The sequence below is a fragment of the Uranotaenia lowii genome, chromosome 2, assembly GCF_029784155.1.
Source record: "Uranotaenia lowii strain MFRU-FL chromosome 2, ASM2978415v1, whole genome shotgun sequence".
NCBI lineage: Eukaryota > Metazoa > Arthropoda > Insecta > Diptera > Culicidae > Uranotaenia > Uranotaenia lowii.
Window position 1 is genome coordinate 268,281,412 of NC_073692.1, and position 22,950 is coordinate 268,304,361.

The 22,950-nt window shown below is 37.0% G+C and overlaps 1 protein-coding gene across 1 annotated transcript in view; it reads left to right on the top strand.

Moving 5' to 3' along the window:
* The first annotated feature begins 9,927 nt into the window (after window positions 1-9,927).
* Window positions 9,928-22,950, top strand: part of LOC129747818 (synaptic vesicle glycoprotein 2B-like) — a 97,904-nt gene continuing 84,881 nt past the window's right edge. Inside the window, exon 1 of the mRNA XM_055742179.1 lies at window positions 9,928-10,932. The gene's annotated coding sequence lies outside the window, so the exon portion shown is untranslated. The remainder of the gene's footprint in view (window positions 10,933-22,950) is intronic.

The following is a 22,950-nucleotide window of genomic DNA, read 5'->3' on the forward strand; positions in this document are numbered from 1 at the left end:
TGTTTAAGATTTTCTAATGAGTTAAAACTAAGGTTGCCAGAATTTTTCACGCAGGTCTCCTGACCGGGAAAATCGAGCAACTTTATCTTAAAACCTGGCAAAATCCGGGCATTTAAAATGGCAAACCCAGCACGTAAAAATAAAAATTTTAAGAACTCAATTAGGGTTTTTGTCTTATAAAAAATCCAAGTTTAGTAATAATATTTTCATTTTGATTCTGAATTCATGATTGTCGTCGATTTTGAAAATAACGTGAAAATCAGAAAAAAAAAATGATAGGGAACCTTCCGTTCCCCGAAGCTTAAATGCGACATCAACATTTTGTTGTATACAATGCTTGAAACTTAATGGTGAAATATCGATAGTAAAAATTTATTTTCGAAATTTTAATCGTTATTTGATATCAGAACAAATAACGCTTTATCGTTTATTATTTAACTACCATGTTTTTTTTATTTAAGGATATAAATTTTTGATGAAAACTATTGTTTGATTGTAATAACGGCTTAAAATAAAAGTACCGTAATCCGGGGTAAGATTGATAACTTTTTTCAATATTTTTCGATTAATTTTTCTATTAAGTCCAATACTGGTTTTAAAAATATGAAACATGCCACATTACATGTTTCATATTTTGAAAACCAGTACTGGACTCCTACGAACGTAAAACATGGTTGCATAAATTTATTAGACTACTTTAAATTTTATTTTAAAATCGATATCGTCTTTATTTAGAATTTGATGCTTTTGTCAGGCTCTATTTTGACGGTTTTAACGAGTTTTTTGATCATAAAGGTACAAAACATCTTTTCATAATATTCACAAATGCTAGTTTATCAATTGCTTAAAGCTATGATCATTTAGTATCCGAACTCTTTATTTCGGTGATAGCTACGTTACTAGAGCTGCAAAATTTTAGTAGCGTTGTGTTGGTTATGAAAATGACTATCTTGCCTATTTTTTTTTCAGATTTTCAAGATAACGTATGTTTGATATATTTATGATGCAAAAAGACATGGTAAAAATAATTTTGCACAATCGCCTGGGAAATTCTTCATTGTCGACTTGAAAAGGTTCGAACCAGATTCCAATTAGTTTTTACCGGTGAATTTGTGTAAAATATCATGATTTTGCAAAGGTTTTGCTTCTGTGGTAAAAATAATAGTTCAATACATGACTGAAAAAAGTGTGCAAAAATAAAAAAAGGATTTTATAATAAAGTAAGAGTATTTCTAGTAATCAACGATAAATTTTTTTTTAATATTTTTACATTAAATATCATATTAACACCTTCATTTACTCCATAGAAAGTTTTTCGATCAAATGAATAGTTTTTAAAATACACACGTTTGTAACTGTCCGGATTCTAAATGATCATAGCCTTAGGCAGTTCGGAACATTTAGGATATTAAAAAATCATAGGTAAAAATCAGTCACTAGAAAACTACTAGAGGCGGTGTGGTAGATTGGTATTTAGAAAATCCAAACAAAGTTATTGAGGGTATACAAATTTATTTATTTGAAATTTCCAAACAAATTTTGCAGCGGAGTTATGTACAACAATGGGGCAGGAGGAGATTGAGCGGACCAATTGTTGCACGATCCGACATATTTTCTGGTTAAGTAAGGATCATAATTTTTTTTTTCAAAAACATGGTGTTAAAATTGCCCAACAAACGATTCTTATAAAAAACTGATACGAAAAATGTTTTGTTCTGACGTAAAACCTTATTTGCCGTAGAAGGAATGATAAGGTTTTTGTTAACAAATAGCACAAAACCGCGAGAAAAAAACAAGAAAAATTAAAACTGTCGTAAGATACACATTTAACAGCAGAAAATGTCTCAAAAGCCTCATTTCATCAGGAAACATTCCGAATTACATGATTGAGTATTATTTTTGAGGAAAAGTTCAAATTCAGCTGAAATATTGACAATTTTAGTCATGCTGTGCAACAATGGGTAAGGGGACAACGATTGGCAAATCACCCTATATAAAAAGCAATTTCTGTATGTTTGTTTGTTTGTTTGCTTGTTTGTTTGTTTGTTTGTTTGTTTGTTTGTTTGTTTGTTTGTTTGTTTGTTTGTTTGTTTGTTTGTCCTCTATAGACTCAGCCGTCTTAAGAGCTAGAGTGCTGAAACTTGGCATGGATGCTCATTAGGACCAGCAATGATGAAAAATGTTTTTAGATTTTCAGTTGACCCCTTCTGAAGGGGGTCGTCCATAGAAGACAAATATTGTTTTCGCGATATTGACGTTACTTTTCGTCGGATCGTGTAGAAAATTTGCACATGAGTGTTTTGAAAGACAAGCGATCGATTTCAGGTATCAAATTTTGTGTAAGGGGTCAGCCAAAGGGGTCGTCCATATTACCTGTTCGCTGTTTTTACGATATTGAAGTTATTATACATCGTATTCAGATGAAAATTGGTACACGATAGTTTTGAGTGACGTGCAATCGATTTGAGGTATCAAATTCAGTGTAAGGGGCCGGCTAAAGGGGTCGTCCATATTAAATTTTCAGTATCTTAGTGATATTGTTCTTTTTATACATCGGATTGGGATTGAAATTTGCACATAGGAGTTTTTAGGGACAAACAACTGATTTCACTTATCCAAACTAAAATCAGGGGTCGTCCATGTTAACTATTCACTGTTGATGCGATATTGTCGTTATTATACATCGGATTCAGACGAAAATTGGCACACGAGAGTTTTGAGAGATGAGCAATGGATTTCAGGTATTAAATTCAGTTTAAGGGGCCGGCAAAGGGGGTCGTCCATATAAACCTTTCAATCTTTTTGCAATGTCGTCGTTATTATACATCGGATTGATATGAAAATTTGCACACGGTAGTTTTCAGGGACGGGCAATCGATCTCAGATGTCAAATGTTTTGCCAGAGGTCTACGAAAGGGGTCGTCCATATAAATACAAGTTTCACTATTTTTAGCAATATTGACGTTATTATACAATGGATTGCTTTGAAAATTTGCACACGGGAGTTTTGAGGGAAGGGCAATCGATCTCAGATATCAAAGATTATATAAGAGCCCCTCGAAAGAAGTTTAGCTTTTTGGCAATAATTGCGTTGTTAAGCAATGATTTAGTCGAAATTCATACACGTGGTTTTTGATTCCTGATTTCAAATTTAGTAGCAGACGACAGACGAAGTGATCGTCTAATATTTTTGCAATTATTACTTAACAATGAATTCAGAAGTGCATCTGGAAAATTTTTTGCAATTGACTTTCATTCAAACAATTCCAAGATGAAAGCGAAACGGAGTTCGTATGGGATCAGCTAGTATTTTATATAAAACTAAGCAATCTATGTGAATAGGGGGATTTAGTTGTCAACCAACCATGCAAATTGAATAATAAAGATTTGTCCATTCAAGTCAGTTTCTGATGAATTTATAATAAAGATTTTTAGGATACAACGACGCCAACGGTTAGGTTGGCGACGAGTCGAACCCACCCGGATATAGAATAAGGAAGGTGTGAAATATAAACCAATTCGGTGTAAGTTATGAATATTAAAGTGTTTGAAACATAAAAATGTCAAGCCATGGATATGGGAAGTGAAAGCTCAGGTATCAGAATGGGGGTAGGCTTAATAGCGGCACGTTATCCAAATATACGGGAAAATTGTGCCTAGCCTTTTTTTATCCAAGATTTCATCATTTACCTGAGAAACCTGAAAAACCTATAAAAGGAAGAAATAAATTCAATCTATTTAAGATGGCATAAAGCCTTTCCACTAGGGATTATTAGCATTAAAGCTCTTTTCTACATTCGGTAAGGAATGATAGAATGTTTTTTAAGTTTAATTTCTTAAACTCAGATTCGCTTAAAGCGTAAGATCCCAGAGTACGAAAACGTAGTCTGGCAAATGAGAGACAGTTACATATAAGATGGAAGGGATCTTCCACATCTGATTCACAACTACCACATACTGGAGATTCAGCACGCTGAATGTTGTGCATGTGATAGTTGAGTTTACAATGACCGGAGAGTGCTCTGATCAAGATGCGGCAATGAGATTTATTTAAAGTTAATAAGTAACTCGATATGATTGGAGATGGTTTTTCTAAAAATAATTTAGTTTGACGACAAGTGTCCAACTCTTCCCAGTATCGTTTATGCTGGTTAGAGGACCAAGTTTGAATTTGGTCTCTGAACCAACATGGTGATATTGGGACAGCCGGCTCTGGTCCGTAAAATTCCTTTTCCGACCCAGCTCTAGCGAGTTCGTCGGCGCATTCGTTTCCAAAAATTCCCTTATGTCCGGGTACCCATAGAAGGTTTAATCCATTGCCTTCAGCAAGTTCTTCGATTGCTTTCCGGCATGCGATTACCAGTTTTGATCTAGAACTGGAAGCACTGAGTGATTTGATAGCTGCTTGGCTATCTGAACAGAAATAAATTGTTCTGAACATAATCTTCTTTTGAAGTGCAATTTGCACTCCATACATAATAGCATATAGCTCAGCCTGAAAGACTGTACAATATTTTCCTAGAGGTTGAGCATATTCTATGTTCAACTCGTGACAGTAAATTCCTGCACCTGCACGGCCGTTTGATAATGAACCGTCAGTATAGAATACAATATGAGAGGACATTTGGTCCTCTACGAAACCAGATAACCATTCTTGAGGAGAAGGAAATTTGACTTTAAACCCCATGTAGGGAAAACTACTCGAGAGTGTTAAATCGTTTGGCGCTAGATTAAACTTGTTTAATCTAACTAATTCAGGCCACACATTTGTATGACTAAATGATCTTTCGATATTTCCTGACAGCCAGAGACCAACTGCCTGTAGACGAAAAGCACATGAGAAGGCTTCCTGTTTTAGGAACAAGTGTAGAGGTTTGATAGAAAACAGAGCCTCTAGTGCTGCAGTAGGAGTTGTAGTGAACGATCCGGACATCCCTAAGAGACACATTCTTTGAAGGTGATTTAGTTTAGTCCGAACTGTTGCAACTTCTCCTTTCTGCCACCACACTAGACACCCATAGGCCAGAATTGGTCTTACTATTGTGGAGTAAATCCAGTGAATATGTTTGGGTTTGAGTCCCCAGTTTTTTCCGATTGCACGTCGGCATTGTCCGAAGGCCATGCATGCTTTTTTGATTCTGAATTCGATGTGATCAGACCAGTTTAATTTGGAGTCAAGAATGACACCCAAATATTTAACTTGATTAGACACGGTGATTTCGGAACCATAAAACAGCAGAGGGCGCACCCCGCGGGTGATACGTTTTTTAGTAAATAAAACAATATTAGTTTTTAGAGGATTAACTGAAAGTTCTACATGAGAACACCATCGTTCAACAGAGCGCAGAGCTTGTTGCATTATATCAAATAATGTGCTTATGCACAAACCTCTTACCAGCAGAAGATAATCATCTGCGAATGCATAGGTTGGTATTCCACGGTCATTGAGTTTTCTCAACAAGCCGTCTGCAACTAGGTTCCACAAAAGAGGTGATAGTACACCTCCCTGTGGGCAACCACGTGTGCTAACTTTTGTTATTGAAGCCTTTCTTAAAGACGAATGAAGATTCCTGTTACTTAGCATTGCGCTAATCCAGTTAGTTATAACACTAGGCACTCCATGAAGTAGTGCCGCATCCATTATTGATGTAAACGAGACATTATCAAATGCTCCTTCTATGTCTAGAAATGCTCCTAGACATGATTCTTTCTGTGAAAAACTATTTTCAATATTATGTACTACGTTGTGCAGAAGAGTTAATGTTGATTTTCCTGTTTGGTATGCATGTTGTGTCGCATTAAGCGGATGTTGGAAGGCATTCTTGCCTGATATGATGATCAATTAAACGTTCAAGTGCTTTTAATAGAAATGAACTTAGACTAATAGGACGGAAGCTTTTGGCTTCGTCGTATGATGATCGTCCCCCTTTAGGGATGAATTTCACGGCTATCTGCCGCCAAAGTTTAGGAATATATCCATGAGCAAAACTGCTTATCATTATTTTTCTTAATATGTGTTTGAAATAATCGAAACCTTTTTGAAGCAAAACTGGAAATAAACCGTCACTTCCAGGAGATGTGAGTATTGAATAGACAACTTAATGTTTCTTCGTCGTTTGATGTATAATCACCACTAGGGGTTTTAAGGTATGAAACCTGATAATCTTTTGATTTGGCTAAGACTTTGTTTAACCTACTTGCTTCGTGCAAGCTTGAAATGTTTGTGCAGTAGCTCTGCCAACTTGAGCGTTCGGCAGCTCTTGTTGCTTTCCGGTAAGCTCTGCGAGCCAACTTGAAAGCATCAAAACCTTCCGTGCGCCTTCGGTTCCAAGAGCGTCTGCAATTTTTTCGTAATTTACTGAGATTTGAGTTCCACCATGGTGTACTGTTTTTGTTGAATTTCAACGTTCGTACGGGACACGCTTCTTCATAAGAATTTAAAATAATTTCGGTGGTTTTTGCAACCACTTCATCCAACTCAAAAGGAGTAGTAATTTCAGGAGTATATCCATGAAATTTAGTAGCAATATGCTCCAAATATAGGTCCCAATTAGTTGTTCTTGGGTTTCTGAATGTAATTGTTTCTAAAAACTCACCTGAGTGTTCAAAATAGATAAACCTGTGGTCAGAAATCGATTCTTCGTTAGGCACATGCCAATTTGAAATTTCCTGAGAAATTGTTCTAGAACAAAGTGTGATGTCAATCACCTCTTCTCTGTCACACCTAACAAAAGTTGGTTTATTTCCTACATTTAGAATTTCTAAATCAGTGCTGCTTAAATATTCCATTAAATTTAAGCCTCTCAGATTGATATCTGAGCTACCCCATACAAAATGATGGGCATTGGCATCACAGCCAATTACAAGAGGTATATTTTGTGATTCACAGAATGAAATGACATTTTTTAAATCATCCGTAGGGGATGATTGTTCATATGGTGAGTATGCTGAACAGTAGACGTATTTTCTATCAGGCAACGAAACCTGAACGACGCAAATATCTCTTGTTGTTAGATTGGGTATAAGTGTTGCATTTAAAGAATTGTTTATCAATATACATGCACGAGGCATTATTCGGGCATTAGTCATTCCAATTACACTGAACATAGTAAAGTTTGGTTTGAGCAAATTCCCTACCTAGGTAAAAAGTTCCATTTCGGAAGTAGGGTTCTTGGACCAAGGCGATTGATGCAGTTCCATTAAGGATTAAACGACATAAGTTAAGTGTAGCGGTTCTTTTGTGCTGCAGATTTATCTGTGCAACCTTAATAGAAAGCATTTCTATCAAAGAATTCCACACATATTTCCATCACACACAAGAACCTCTGCACCTTCATATCGACGCATGAAGCGGGGTATCCCATACAGGATGAAAATTTTAAAATCGTGTGTATAATCTGAATCCCACGAGTTGCCAGGAAAAATACGGCCCTTTGCACCAGTGCCTAGCTATGGTGCAGACCTTAACAACGTTCTGCTTAAGATATGATTATTATACACACCCTCCTACCCCCAGTTTGGGGCCCACAGGCACAAAACTACCTTGAAGCGGGTGTTTACAAAATTTAGGAGAATACAACTCGTGCATGCGCATTAATAGCAATAAATACAATTGGTGATTCCACCTTGAAGAAACTTGGCTTGGAACCAAGCCAAGTTTCCCCCCTCTCAATGTGATAGTCGCATTTGAAGAATAACTAACGCATATGGGAAGTACTGGATAAGTCGCCTTTTACGACGTGGACCAGTATCCCAGTGGTAGTATTCTATAAGCCGCCACCACACAGCCCCAATTTATAATAAAGATTTTTAGGATACAACGACGCCAACGGTTAGGTTGGCGACGAGTCGAACCCACCCGGATATAGAATAAGGAAGGTGTGAAATATAAACCAATTCGGTGTAAGTTATGAATATTAAAGTGTTTGAAACATAAAAATGTCAAGCCATGGATATGGGAAGTGAAAGCTCAGTTCATTTATAAAAAATGTCTCAAAGGAGATTATAAAAAGTCTCCAAAGAGATCTAATAAAAGTCTCGAATAACAAGGGAAAAAATGTGATCTAATAAAAATCTCAAAGGAGACGGGAGAAAAAGTCTAAAAGGAGACTGAAAAAAGTCTCAAAGGAGACGGAAAAAAAGTCTCTAAGGAGACGAAAAAAAGTCTCAAAGGAGACGACAAAAAAGTCTCAAAGGAGACGACAAAAAAGTCTCAAAGGGGACATAAAAGAGTCTCAAATGAACCATAATAAATGTCTCACAGGAGACGTAAAAGAAGTCTTAAAAAGAAATCTAATAAAAGTCTCAAAGGGAACGGGAAAAAACAGTCTCAAAGGAAACGGAAAAGTTTCAGATGAGAAGTAATAAAAATATTTAATGAAACGCATAAAATTTTCAAAGGAAACGCTTAAAGTTTCAAAGTAATTTATTATTTTTTATCAACAACTTCTGCATCCAGGGTAACCTTTTCAATCCATAACAGCTCGCAAGTAGTGAAGGCTGCTGATCTGGCGGATGCATGTGGATTGAGAGACTTGATCGTTTGTTTTCAAGAACGAATCATTTGTGATATGTAGTCGTAGACAATTGTATTACCATGATGAAGTTTACATTTCTAACTCATAAGAGACTTTCTACATCATAGCTATGAATCCAATAGCAATAGAGAAACCGACAAGCGTTCAAGAAAGACCCGATGAAGTGTGGCCGAAGTTTTCGCCCAGACGCCATCTGGACGCCACATTCCGAAGGATCCCCGCTTGTATGAAGACCAGCAGGTGGTCCGATTCTGGTTAGTTCAACCGAAACAAACTCACCGGAAACTGGGATCTTGTTCCGAAGTTTCAATCGAAGCGGTTCGATCGATCGTGTACGGCAAGAAACTTCCTACGAAAGAGACGACTGCCGTATTGACATTTCCCGGACACCACGCAGTCCAGATACCAGAGACAACTCAAGCTACAGGGCCGATCTTCCCGAAGCAGGTACAAGTAACTATCGATTCCGATTCTACTCAAGCCGTACCTTTCATGAAACTAGCAGTCTGTCATCGGTTATTGCGGCTTCTATAGATTAGCCTGCTCTTATCCCTCTAAAGAGGATGTCTTCTCGCAGACCAAACCAATTCTAAGCGATTAGTTCAAGAAGTTCAATCTGAAAGAAGAACTGTATTTAGGAGTCTCAACTTTAGCTGGTGGTGATGATCATCTGGAAAAATTTGCTGCGCAACGATCGGTTTCCTGACTTAAAGGAAGGGTTTGATGTCTTCAAAAATGTCTATGATATTGGCTGGCAGCAAGTGAAGACGCTGAGTAGGTAGGTAGGCCTCTTACTACGCTAAAGTGCTTTATTCTCAAATTCTAATATGAGAAAATATGATTTTGGTGAAAAAAATGTATATTTCCATTTAATTGCGTTCAAAATTACAAATGCTTTTTATTTCATCCCGCAAAACCTTAGGTTTTGAATTACGAGATCAGTCTCTGGATCCTATAGTTTTGAAAGCGGATATAGGTAGTAGCTCTTGATTATATTCATATGACGACCCCAATTGCCCATTGAGGCCCTCCACAAATTACGTTAAGTAAGTTTTGTCCGGGAAGAGAAGGTAGTGTGTGGCGCAAAATTGTTCTGATTCAATCAGGTGCCCCTGTCACGGCGACGGATAGGGAACGGGACGACCAACGTCGGTAAGAAGTTCCGTTCCGGTAGGAGGCGGGACGCGTCCGTCGTCGTGTCGGTGTCAACTCGGTGATTATAGGGCGATCCATAGAACTACATACTGACTTGTCGGTGGCCTTTAGTGATACCTAAGCACACATATTGTCGTCGTATGCATTATGTGCTATGTAGATCACCGTGATCATCATCGCAGATGTTTTTTTTTTCGTCACCATTAGTTATCACAGTCACGGATCAGTTGGTGAGACGAAACGGCGCGCTCAAGTCGATGGCTACTTTGATCTATCGTAGACCCATTAACGGCAATCCAATACCAAGATACCTGATCTACAAAGAGCTCGTTCGGATTTGTGATGCTACTTTGTTACTGAGCCTTAAAGTCACGAATTTGATTTTCGATAGATATGCCGAGAAGATAATTTGACAAAAGTGCATTGGAACTAGTTTTGGTGTTAAGGAGGTCAATGTTCAAATATTTTCAAGCGGGAATTTCAAACCCATAGCATGTAGTTCGTTGAGCTAAATAAATCACGTGCGTTCTTGACAAAAAATATTTAGGCTATGAAAGCACTTGAGGCGTTAGGAGCTTTACGCTAAGAACGAGTTTATCGGAAACACGTTTCGCAAGCACGCGATAGTATTTCCTCTGTTCGGTACATTCGTAGCAAATACGCAACATACGCAACAACCTAGGGATACGCCACAAAGTGACTTTTTGGGCGCCAACAATTAGGTGTTCCCTCCCATCAATTGTTTTAGTTCCGTACTAGTGGAGAGTACGATCGCCACTACCAGTTTCTTCATCTTTTTGTGCAGCGAGCAGCTTCTGTCCAAGGCCTATTATCGAAAAATCTAAATTTTCAAGTTTTTTATCACTATCACACAGGCTTCCGAAAATAGTTTAATGCCACATTAGCTTAAATGTGTTGGAAACAAAAATCGCTGGCTTTTCCTACAAATTCAAGTGCATCCCCAGGGGCTTCGCAGTGGAAGTGACAATCGTGTCAAGTGTGAATTCGGAAATTGATGTGCCCAATTGTGCGACGGCATTCACTGCCTTTTTGGTGGAAGTGTATCATTAATACAAGGCGAATCCTCGGGCTGGCGATCGTTTTCCCGAGTAATGAGCTGAATGAAATAATTTAATTCAGTTCGATTCGATCCACCTGTGCATGCGCGAATAGTTACGTCTGGCGAGTTTGGATGCGGCGTTTGACTGACGGTTATTTGTTTCATTCCTGCTAGAAGAAGGTTAGTGTCATTCCTCTGATAACCAGGGCCAAACGTTGTTGTTTTTCAATTTAATTTTGATCAATCGTATGTAGTATGAATATGTAAAATAACTAAACGGAATGAGTTGATTAGTTTTGACATAAAAACTGGTTTTTATAATTTCTGTTGAAAATCTGTTACCTAGTAATTTCAAATTTCTATATCCAATCAAAATCTTTTAATTTTGGTAGGTACTTCAAAGCTAAACGTGAAGTGTGCCGTTTTAGCTACGTGAAACGGAGAAAAAGAATTTGTGTCGTCAAGAAACAAAAAAAAACGGTATTTTTAAGTGTTCAGTAGAATAATTAAAACACGTTACTGGTATCACCAGCCAGCAGAGCGTGAACGACAATGCACACCGGCGTTGCTTGTCATGCGTATTGTCGTTTCTACTAATGATTTACTGTTACAGTAGTAATGTAATAAAATTATCGGTCAAACAATGAATATTAAATTTAAAATTGTTAGACAAAAAAAGCGGACGATGAGTTGAAGAGAAATGTAACAGGTGAATGTACCAAATGCATGAAGCAGTGCCTACGTTAAAGCGATCAAGCTTTTGTAATGCTTTTTGAGATGTCAATGGGAAAGTCAAAGAAATTATGTGGCCTGGAAAATACGTTACACAGTCATCAACTTCTCTGAGGATCCATCAGTTTAGAGAAATTTGAGTTCTATAAACGCTACTTTATTATAAATTTTTCAAAAAAAAAAGAAAAAACGCTCCGGTTGTGACAACATTTGGTGATTCAATTTTTGGAAGACACTGAAGCTGTAATGATTGATGATCGTGGAAGTTCCTTGGTACAGATTTTACGCGAAGGGTTCAAATGAAAGTGAATTGTCATCGGAAAATTATTCTTGTGTTAAGGTGTGTTGAAGTATTTGAAATGGAACACGTTTTACTCCAAAAGCTTGTCTCGTGGAGTTGAGGGCGATCGCAAACGACTCGATGTGAGTGAGAATAGCAGATTTCATTTTCGATTTTAATGTGAATACTGGTGAATACAGCATGGCAATGCCTGATCGCATATCCCTAGAGTCTTCAAAACATTTCTGGAACTATTATCTTACACCACCCATCGTATTTGATAGACATTTGACCTTCCTTTTACAGTTCGCGAAATTCCTACAACAGCACACAAATTTTCAAACATCAGCTGGTGGTCCATATCCAGGGTAGCCACCCATTCGGGAAAAGCGGAAAAGGCGAGAAAAAGGCGAGATTTGAAATCCAAAGTCTGTTCAATGAAGTGTGGTCGAAACAAGTAGAAATGGATTGACAGCTGATCACCAGTCTCTTTCCAATCGGCTTCGACCGACTTCTACCAGATCGAAAAGGATCCTCCCGCCGAGTTGGATCGGTTTCGACTAGTTAGTTAGTTAGTTTAGACTAGTTAGAGCAGAAAATGATTATGGAAAGCCATTCAAATTTTAAACGACATTGTTCCTAAAGCTGTAGATGATAATTTGCTGGGATCAAAATTAAGTTTTTTTTTGTTATGAACGCTTCGACTGTTGAGTCCTTTTACGCGAGTATCAGAAGAAGCACCGAAGGTTCCGTTTCTCTTCGATGATTGAACCGGGCTTATAAGCATTGATGAAAAAAGTTGTAAAGCCTGAACAACTAAACGTAGAATCAAAAACACTTGTTGCAATTGAACTCTCAGAAATAAATCTTTTACAACCTGGAAGCGTGAAAATGGAATTCTCATCTAAATCGGCAATTAAACTTGACTTATCCCATCACTCGGTATTTATTGTGCGTTAACCCCGATTTGATTGCCAACTATCTAGATATTGCCAAAACGGGTTTGGAGCTGTGTCTGGAAGTATTCTTTGAAAAGCAACACTAAAGTGGAGCTTGTGCCGATAAAATTAAGGACGAATTCGGACAATTATGTGCAATCCCGATCAGGAGGGGAAAACAAAATTATATCAAGATGAGATATTTAGATACTAATTTATTTTCTATCTAAATGAGTTATAATTCAGTACTCGTAGGATGTTAAAATATCTCAAATTATATCAGAAAATCTATACGATCATAGCTAAATTATATCAGTTTTTGATATGCTCCGATCTAGATTATATCTCGTTCAGATAGCATAGTTTGATATTAGGCAGAACAAAACCTATCAGAATTATAACTTATCTAGATACGCATGCTTCGAGTAAACTTTCTAGTGGAATGTCAATAACCCACATTATTTGCTGAAACCATGTTCCTTTTATGGTTTCCTAAAATTTGAATTCCATTTCAAGAATCTGTTGAGCGAAATTCATTAAAGTACGGTTTGGACCGTTGACTTCGATGTCCGTGTTTCAGAAAAAGTTGTTCGTGTATCAAAATAAGATATAATCATTTTATTTAAGGACAATCCGAAAAAAAAATCTTTATCATTGAAAATGAGTTCAACCTCATTCAAGTCTGTCAATCAGAATAAGATATAATTCATATTTGAGAAACTTAAAATCAAAATTTTGAGTACTTAATTATAACTGAATCAGATATAAATATCTTGGTGAGATACGTTTGAGTTATTATTTTGATATGCTCTCCTGATCGGGATACCTTCAAAAGAACCTCATATCGAAGAAAAACACAACGATTAGACATTTTTTGCATGGAACTTTTTGGCCAATTGAAAAAGAAGTTCTTCAATTTGATGATCTTATTGAAGAAATTTCTAATTTTGTCTCATGACAACGCTACGATGGAAAGAGGCTTTTCCGTTAACGCGAAATGCATAGTTGAAAACGAAACAGAGAAGAGTCTGACGGCCCAACGTATCGTTAACGACGAAATCAACATGGCAGGGGGAGTTACAGCTATATAAACCTTAAAAGCAGAAAAATGAAGGAGAATCTGAAAGAAACCATTGCTAAACGGAAGCGAGAAGCAGAAAATAAGGCAAAAGAACTGGAGGCGAAAAAATTGAAAGTTCTATGCGACGCTCAGAGAGAGGCAAGCTTGATGGACGAAAAATTAAAATACCTAAAAATATCTTAGAAAAAAATAAAGTGGAAAAATAATTATCAAACAAATTTTAATTAATGAACCCTTTTTCGTTTATTTAGAATCTTATTTGTTTAACATTTTTGAGGGTGACATAGTTTTGAAAATTTAAAAATGATCTAATGTTTGTGTTATACACAAATATTTTGAAATCTATTATATAAAATTCTCTTGTAACGGTTAGTAGTACTACTCCTCCGAAATTACCCAAACGATTCGAATGAAATTATTTTTAGAATATTCTGTAGGCATGCGAATCGGTTTATATCGAATAAAATAATCAAAAAGTCGCCTCAATTGTCCGTAATATTGAAATTTGTAGTTTTTTGAATCAAATTATAGTCATGGCTTCCATTTTTTAGAAATTTTCTTTTCTTTGGGCGCCGGGCGGTATGTTTTTCGTCTCCACGGTCAAGGCGTCGCAAGCAAACGTCGATAGAAGATAGTAACCATGGCATAGCATACTGATTAGTGGGAATATTTGAGCGCACATTTCTCAACCAAGCATAATTTCAATGCATGTGGTGGCGATATGAAGCCCAGATGTGTTTTTTCTTCTTGATTCCTACACGGAAAAAAATTGAGTGGTTATCCCAAAGACGCTGTCATGATAATTTTACCATTTCAGCGCTATAGTATTTTCAACCACGAAAAGTATAACATCAATTTTGTAAAAGTGCACATTATTGAAATTAATATGTACCTGGTAATTTTCGATAACTCTAAATGTTTGTTGTCGAAAATACTATGGTCATGATAATTTCATCATAATTTCTATCACAACATGCATCCACATAGTAATTTAGACATTGTGGCACTAATTCCTATCAACAAAATACTACGCACATGGTACTTTTGAGAACAAAACATTATTGACTCAAAAACATAAGTGCGTATGATAATTTTACCATGGTAAACATTCTTGTTGTTTGTACTAATGAAGGATCATTAATCATCAAACCCGTGAGTAAACAAACAAATTTTGAGCTGCTTTCAAGTTTCATAACTTTGAAAATCTTTCCAGATCATCGGGAGAACACACTAACATTGACCGACGTGTGTTGGAAGTGTAAATTTTAAAGTTTTCAATTATGTAATAATGCATGCATGGAAATGAACAAACAAACATACATAATAATTTTACTACTTAAATCAAGCTCCTCGGTCCTCCTAATCTTTATCATAACACATACTAGCTTCATCATGAAACATATCAATTTTACTAGGCACGAAGTAAAACAATGCATCATTTCATTGACAATTTTACTAAAACGCAGTCGAATTTACTATGCGCAGCCAAATTAAGCACATGGTAAAATAGCTATGCGTAAGGTATTATTAACAACAAAACACATTTGACTCAAAAATATGGTTGCCTGTTGTTCATTTAGCTTAGCTTAGCTTAGCTTAGCTGGATTGACTACTCACATCCACCTTGAACTATGGAACCCGAAATACTTTATCATAAATTTCTACCTCAATAGTAAGGTTTATTTATATATCACTAGCTGATCCCATACGAACTCCGTTTCGCTTTCAACTTGGAATATGTCATGAACAGTTTGTATGAAAGCTAATTGCCAAGCATTTTCCAGATGCACTTCTGAATTCATTGTTAAGTAATACCTAATTGCAAAAATATTGGTCGATCACTTTGTCTGTCGTCTGCCACTAAATTTGAAATCAGAAATCCTTTGAGCGTGCCAAAAAACCACGTGTATAAATTTCGACTCGATCATTGCATAACAACGCAATTATTGCCAAAAAGCTAAACCCCATTTCGGGGGCTCTTATACAACCTTTGATGACTGAAATCGATTGCCCTTCCCTCAAAACTGCCGTGTGCAAATTTTCAAAGCAATCCATTGAATAATAACGTCAATATTGCTAAAAACAGTGAAAAACTAATTTATACGGACGACCCCTTTCGTCGACCCCTGGCAAATCATTTGACATCTGAAATCGGTTGCTCGTCCCTGAAAACTACCGTGTGCAAATTTTCATCCCAATCCGATGTAAAATAACGACGATATTGCAAAAATATTGAAAGGTTTATATGGACGACCCCCTTTGCCGGCCCCTTACACTGAATTTAATACCTGAAATCCATTGCTCATCTCTCAAAACTCTTGTGTACCAATTTTCGTCTGAATACGATGTATAATAACGACAATATCGCATCAACAGTGAATAGTTAATATGGACGACCCCTTTGGCCGACCCCTAATTTTAGTTTGGATTAGTGAAATCAGTTGTTTGTCCCTAATAACTCCTATGTGCAAATTTTCACCCCAATCCGATGTATAAAAACGTCAATATCACTAAGATACTGAAAATTTTATATGGACGACCCCTTCTGCCGGCCCCTTACACTAAATTTGATACCTGAAATCGATTGCACGTCACTCAAAACTATCGTGTACCAATTTTCAACTGAATACGATGTATAATAACGTGAACATCGCAAAAACAGCAAACAGTTAATATGGATGACCCCTTTGGCTGACCCCTTACACAAAATTTGACACCTGAAATCGATTGCTCGTCTTTCAAAACACTCATGTGCAAATTTTCAACACGATCCGACGAAAAGTAACGTCAATATCGCGAAAACAATATTTGTCTTCTATCGACGACCCCCTTTAGAAGGGGTCATCCGAAAATCTAAAAACATTTTTCATCCTTCCTGGTCCTAATGAGCATCCATGCCAATTTTCAGCTCTCTAGCCCTTAAGATGGCTGAGTCTATAGAGGACAAACAAACAAACAAACAAACAAACAAACAAACAAACAAACAAACATACAGAAATTGCTTTTTATATATATAGATTAAGTGATTCCATTATTGCATAGACATTACTTTTAAAGCATTTCGAACTCCATTGTCGCAGGCGTGGCTCAGTAGAACGAATTCCACATCGCCAATGGTTGCTACTCCGTGATTGACCGAGGCCATCAGTTTTGTTCAAAGGTCAAAAGAATAGTGCTTGGGATTAGCAGCTCATCTTCAATGCACAAAACAGATGCTCTCTCTTTGAACATCAATAACGGCGCCGGCCACGTCCTAGTAGTCAATGGATAGATTGGAAAAGGAAGAAAGGGATGGAAGATCAATTTTATGCTTTAGGACCGAGGTTACCTCTGCATCCTAGCAAAATAATTTAAGGTTGGAGGTTTGGGAGAAAAGGATATGAGTAGGATACACTTTTGACTAGTGTAATGATGTGAAAAACAAAATCCTATACACTGTGCTACGCTCCTGTTTTTTTCGTAACGACACTCGAAAGTTTGAAAATACATCATGTTCTTATACTGTTAACTTCCAATATTGAAGAATCAAATTGAAAAAAAAGATATCAGTTTAAAAAAATATGTTTGTTAAACAATCTTGACTGTATTTTTTTCTTTAACCATTTGCATGTTAAATTTCAACATCATGTATAAAATATGTATCAGATAATCCCTGTAAAAATTTTGTCAAAACTTTTCCATTATGAAAATATTAGTATTATGTTTCCAAAATAATTAATTATCAGAATCCACCAAAATTGGAATTCCTATGAAAACTACAATTTTCTGGAGATTTTTAACTTCCTGAAATAACATCAATTAATTGTTTAGTTTATTCAAGGCTAATTTTGTGAAAAAAGGTATCTAGTTTAATAATAATGTAAAAATGGCAATTAAGGCAATTAAAAAATATAACGATACCTTAGGCCGTTAATCAGAAACTCAAACTACACTATACGATCAACTCGATTCAATTAAACGACGAAAATGAAAGTCAAAGTTTTCTATTTCCATTCAAACGCTAAAATTGTTTCATTGTGAACTGTTTTTTTTTTCAAATTTTGACCTAACTTATAGCGTTTTCGTCTAATTTCCTTTGGCACGGGGGCACACTTTTTCCTAATAAACAAACAAAATCTTCACCCTAAACGATGCATATAACGTATGCATCGTCCCGGGCGGCGAGTTTGTTTGTTTATGAAATTTGCTACTGCCTCCGTGTCAGTGGAAAATATACGAAAACGCTTTAAAAGACTTTTTTTTTGTAAACATATGTATATATTTCGCGTTTTATTCCCTACAAAGCATACATTCTACAAGTTCTCGCAATGCAACGTAAAGTCTAGAGCCCCTACCGTTAAATCACTGTTAGCTTCTAATATAAAGTTTATATATACAACTAGCTGATCCCGTACGAACTTCGTTTCGCTTTAAATCGTTTGTACGTCAAAATGAGTTTAGAAAATGAATTCGAAACATTCTTTCGACCATTTTGGGGAAAAAATTCAACAGTGTTTAAAGTCGCTACTATTACTATTGCTTGAAATTCAAATTAAACGGTTGATTGGCTTTTTATTAAAATTTATGTGAGAGTTTTTTCTTCTCGATCGATGTAAAATCCAGACATTATGGCAAAAACATGTGCTATTTGATTATGTGCACGACTCTTTTGCTTGACCTTCACACTTAAATTGGTATCAATTAAAAAAATTATTGCACAAAACACTGAACTTTCAATGAAACCCTCTTTTTCTTTCCCATGACCCGAAATTCGATAATTGAAACCAATTTTACGTTCCTCAAAACTCCCTTGTGCCATTTTTTCTTTTAAAATTATATGTAAAGTAACGTCAGGAACTTGAAAACAGCGATCAGTGAATATAGACGCCCCTTTCGCCGACCCTTGACACGGAACATGCTACCTGGAGTCAATTGCTCATAGTTTATAGCCCTCATCTGAACATTTTCATCTCAATCCGATGCATGATCACGACAATATCGCGAAAACAGTGAGCAATCAACATGGACGGCCTTTTTTTGACCACGATTCAAAACTTGACACCTGAAATCAATTATCTTTTCTGTTAAACTCCTATGTGTCAATTTTCATTACAATTCTATGCTCAATCAAGAAAATATCGTAAAAACAGTGAACAGATAATAACCCCTTTTGCCGACCCCTGAGTCAAGATTTGAAACCTGAAAGCAAAAGAGCGTCCCTCAAAACTCCTATGCGGAAATTTTCATCTCAATCCAATGTAGAATAACGTCGAAATCGCAAAAACATTAAAGTTGGGTATGGACGACTCCTTCAGCCGACTTTTGATCCGCAATTCGAAACTTGAAATCGATTGCTCGTCCCTCAAAACACTCATGTGCTAATTTTCATCACAAAACGATCTATAATAACGCCAATATCGCAAAAACATTAATCAGTGGATATGGACAACCCCTTTTGCCGACCCATGACCCTAAATTTGATAACTGTAATCGATTGCTCGTCTCTCAAAACACTTATGTGCAAATTTTCATCACAAACCAATGTAAAATAAAGCCAATATCGCAAAAACATTAATTAGTGGATATGGACGACCCCTTTTGCCGACCCCTGACCCTAAGTATGATAACTGTAATCGATTGCTCGTCTCTCAAAACACTCATGTGCAAATTTTCATCACAATCCGGTGTATAATAACGCCAATGTCGCAAAACATTAATCAGTGAATATGGACGACCCCTTTGTCTGACCCCTGACTCTAAATTTGATAACTGTAATCGATTGCTCGTCTCTCAAAACACTCATGTGCAAACTTTCAACACAATCCGATGTAAAATAAAGCCAATATCGCAAAAACATTAATCAGTGGATATGGACGACCCCTTTTGCTGACCCCTAACCCTGAATTTGATAACTGTAATCGATTGCTCGTCTCTCAAAACACTCATGTGCAAATTTTCATCACAATCCGATGTATAATAACGCCAATATCGCAAAAACATTAATCAGTGAATATGGACGACCCCTTTTGCCGACCCATGACCCTAAATTTGATAACTGTAATCGATTGTTCGTCTCTCAAGACACTCATGTGCAAATTTTCATCACAATCGGACGGAAAATAACGTCAATAACGCGAAAACAATATTTGTCTTGTATGGACGACCCCCTTCGAAGGGGTCATCCAAAAATCTATAACATTTTTCATCATTCCTGGTCCTAATGAGCATCCATGCCAAATTTCAGATCTCTAGCTCTTAAGACGGCTGAGTCTATAGAGGACAAACAAACAAACAAACAAACATACAGATAATTGCTTTTTATATATATAGATAAACAATTTTAGAGCTTTATTTCTTCTCACTGCTCTGGTATTTTTAAAATCGGGAAAGGCAAAATCATGAAAATTTACTCTCTTATTCAAAACTGACTCTAATTTAGATTTTAGAAAGGACCACAAGTGTACTATTCTACTGCAACTGGATAATTTATGTTCCAAATCTTCAATAACTGTCGGACAGTGCATACAAAATGCACTATCTGCTCTATTCTGCCGAAACATCAACGCTGCATGTGGTATCCTTTGATTCACCAGAAGATAATACAGGGATTTCTCCGTTGTAGAGAGAAGTCGGCTCCGAATGTTCCTCCAAACTCGTTTCCATTCCACCGATGGGTTTTCTTCGACGATTTTTGGTGATTTCATCTTCCCTCTGAAGACCTCCAAAAGTGATGTTGTGAATGGGTTTTCTCGGACTTGATCAGCGATGTAGGGCAGCTCACGAGCGACCATTTTGAGGCATGGATATAACGCTGGAATCCCTCTTGGATAAGGTGGATTAATGATTAATCCATCAAATGTAGAAGCAAAAGGAGTGTGTTCTCGACAGCGTACAAAACGATTGAGAAATAGTGCTTTGCATTTTTGTATCGGTAAATGAAGATTGAGCCCACCTTTCTCGACAGCAAGACCAATCTGCTCCATTGACACTCTGGTTGGGTGCCGTTCCCAGATAAAGTTTCCGATCTGAGATGTTATTCGAGCTGCAGATGAGTTGGGAATGCCAAGGATTGATGCCATGAACCACAATTTCGACGTGACAAAGGTGTTGATTACGGAAACTTTCTGAAGCAAGGACAGGATACGCGGTTTGAATTTCCACATAAGCTGTGATGTCTTCTTGATGACGTCACACCAGTTTTCCTCAATTGTACGCTTAGCTGAATTGAAGAAGATGACGCCAAGAATCTTCACTGAATCGAAAAGGGTGAACCAACCAGGGGATCTCGTACTCTGTTGGGTTCCGATGTTAATTGCCATGGTCTTGTTAGTGTTTAGAACTGCTCCAGAGCAAAGCCCAAACTCGTTGAATGCGTCCAAAATCCGTTGAAATTTGTCGTCGTTTTCCACGATTATCGAGATGTCGTCAGCATACGCCAAAACTAGCTCTTGTGGGTTGTTACATATGGATAGGAGTTTTTCTAGGAGAGGGTGCAAATAAAGGACAAAAAGGTGCATGCTGAGGGGATCACCTTGTCTAACGGAGCGTTGGATGGGAAAGGAGGGGGACAGATTTCCGTTTATCATTATTTTTGAGGTCGATTTCGACATGATGTTATCCAACAAAGAAACAAAGACAGGATGTAATTGCAGACTTCTTAAAACACACAACAGATAGCTTTGATCAACACGATCAAAGGCATGATCGAGGTCGAAAGAGATGAGCCTTCCTGATCTTCTTCGGCAGTTGTATTCTACAACGCGATCTTTAATGGCTGTCAATGCTTCGAAAATGTTACGATTACTGTTCGAACATTTTTGTGATGGATTCAAAATATTATGGTGTTCCATTATTATTTCTAATCGCTGCTTGAGAATCCGTGATAGGAGCTTATAATCAAAGTTTAGCAATGAAATCGGACGGTATGCTTTGATTGTATCATCACTGGTTTTCTTCTTGGTCAGCACTATGATTCCCTCCAGAAAACTTTCAGAAATGTTTCCATTAAGCGCTTCGTTCAAGATCAAATTTAGTTGTCTATGGATGATATCGAAAGCTTTCAAATAAAATTCCTTAGGGATACCATCATTTCCAGGAGATTTTCGAGAGGCACTTGATTTTATAGCAAAATAGATCTCTTCAGTTGTTATATCTCTCATTAATTGTTGGTTTAATTCAGAAGTTGGCTCAATTTCTCTATTTACCGGGAAATTTGAGCCCGTTGTTACGCTTTGTCTGCTATACAAACTACGAAAGTAGTCCGTAATATAGTTCTCGATTTCAGATGGATCAGTTAAGACTGTATCCTGATGTCGGATCGTCGAAATATGACTCTTTTTTTTACGTTGCATTCGTTCACCCAGTTGAAAGGAGGAAATTTTTTCACCTCCTATGTATGTATCGTTCAGACGTTGAAAAGATCTTGAAAACCGGTTTTGATGAAACAACATTTCTGCTTTTATTTTGTTGACTTCTGCAGTTCATTGGGGATTATTTAAAAGATTATCATATGCGACCGTCAAATTGCGATATAATAGTTCATTTTTCGCATGAAACTCTTTAAAAGCTTCATTAGTTTTCCACTTGAGGAAGCTTCGTATTTTGGGTTTGGCGCATTCAATCCACCAGTCTAGCCAACTTCTATAGCGTGTTCGTTCACGTAGCCAACGGTTCCACTTTTGCTGAAACTGTTCTAAGTTCTCTTCTGTTAAAATATGGGATCGGATGGACCAAAACCCACGACCGTGAGCCTTGCCAAGATCAGGAAGACAACATCTAATTCTGAACGCCTTGTGATCAGAGAAACAAACAGGAAAATAGTCTGCCGTACGAAGATGGGAAATGAGAGAGTGAGAGATGTAAATGCGATCAATGCGCAAACCCGAATTTAGGCGAACGAAACTGTATGCTATTTGATTCCCGTGTTTTAATTCCCATGCATCAGACAAATTCATGTTGTCGACAAACCTTTTTAGCGATATACTTTGGTTATTACAGCCAGTAGCATCTTTCAATGATAACACACAATTAAAATCACCTCCTAGTATTAGATTTGGAGCAGCATTTTGGAGATAGAAGGGAAGTGTGTGTCGAAAAAGATGTTCGCGCGCTGCTAGGTTTTGTGTGCCTGATGGAGCATAAACATTGCATACAGTAACGTTTCCTCCCAGCTTTACAGTGATAACACG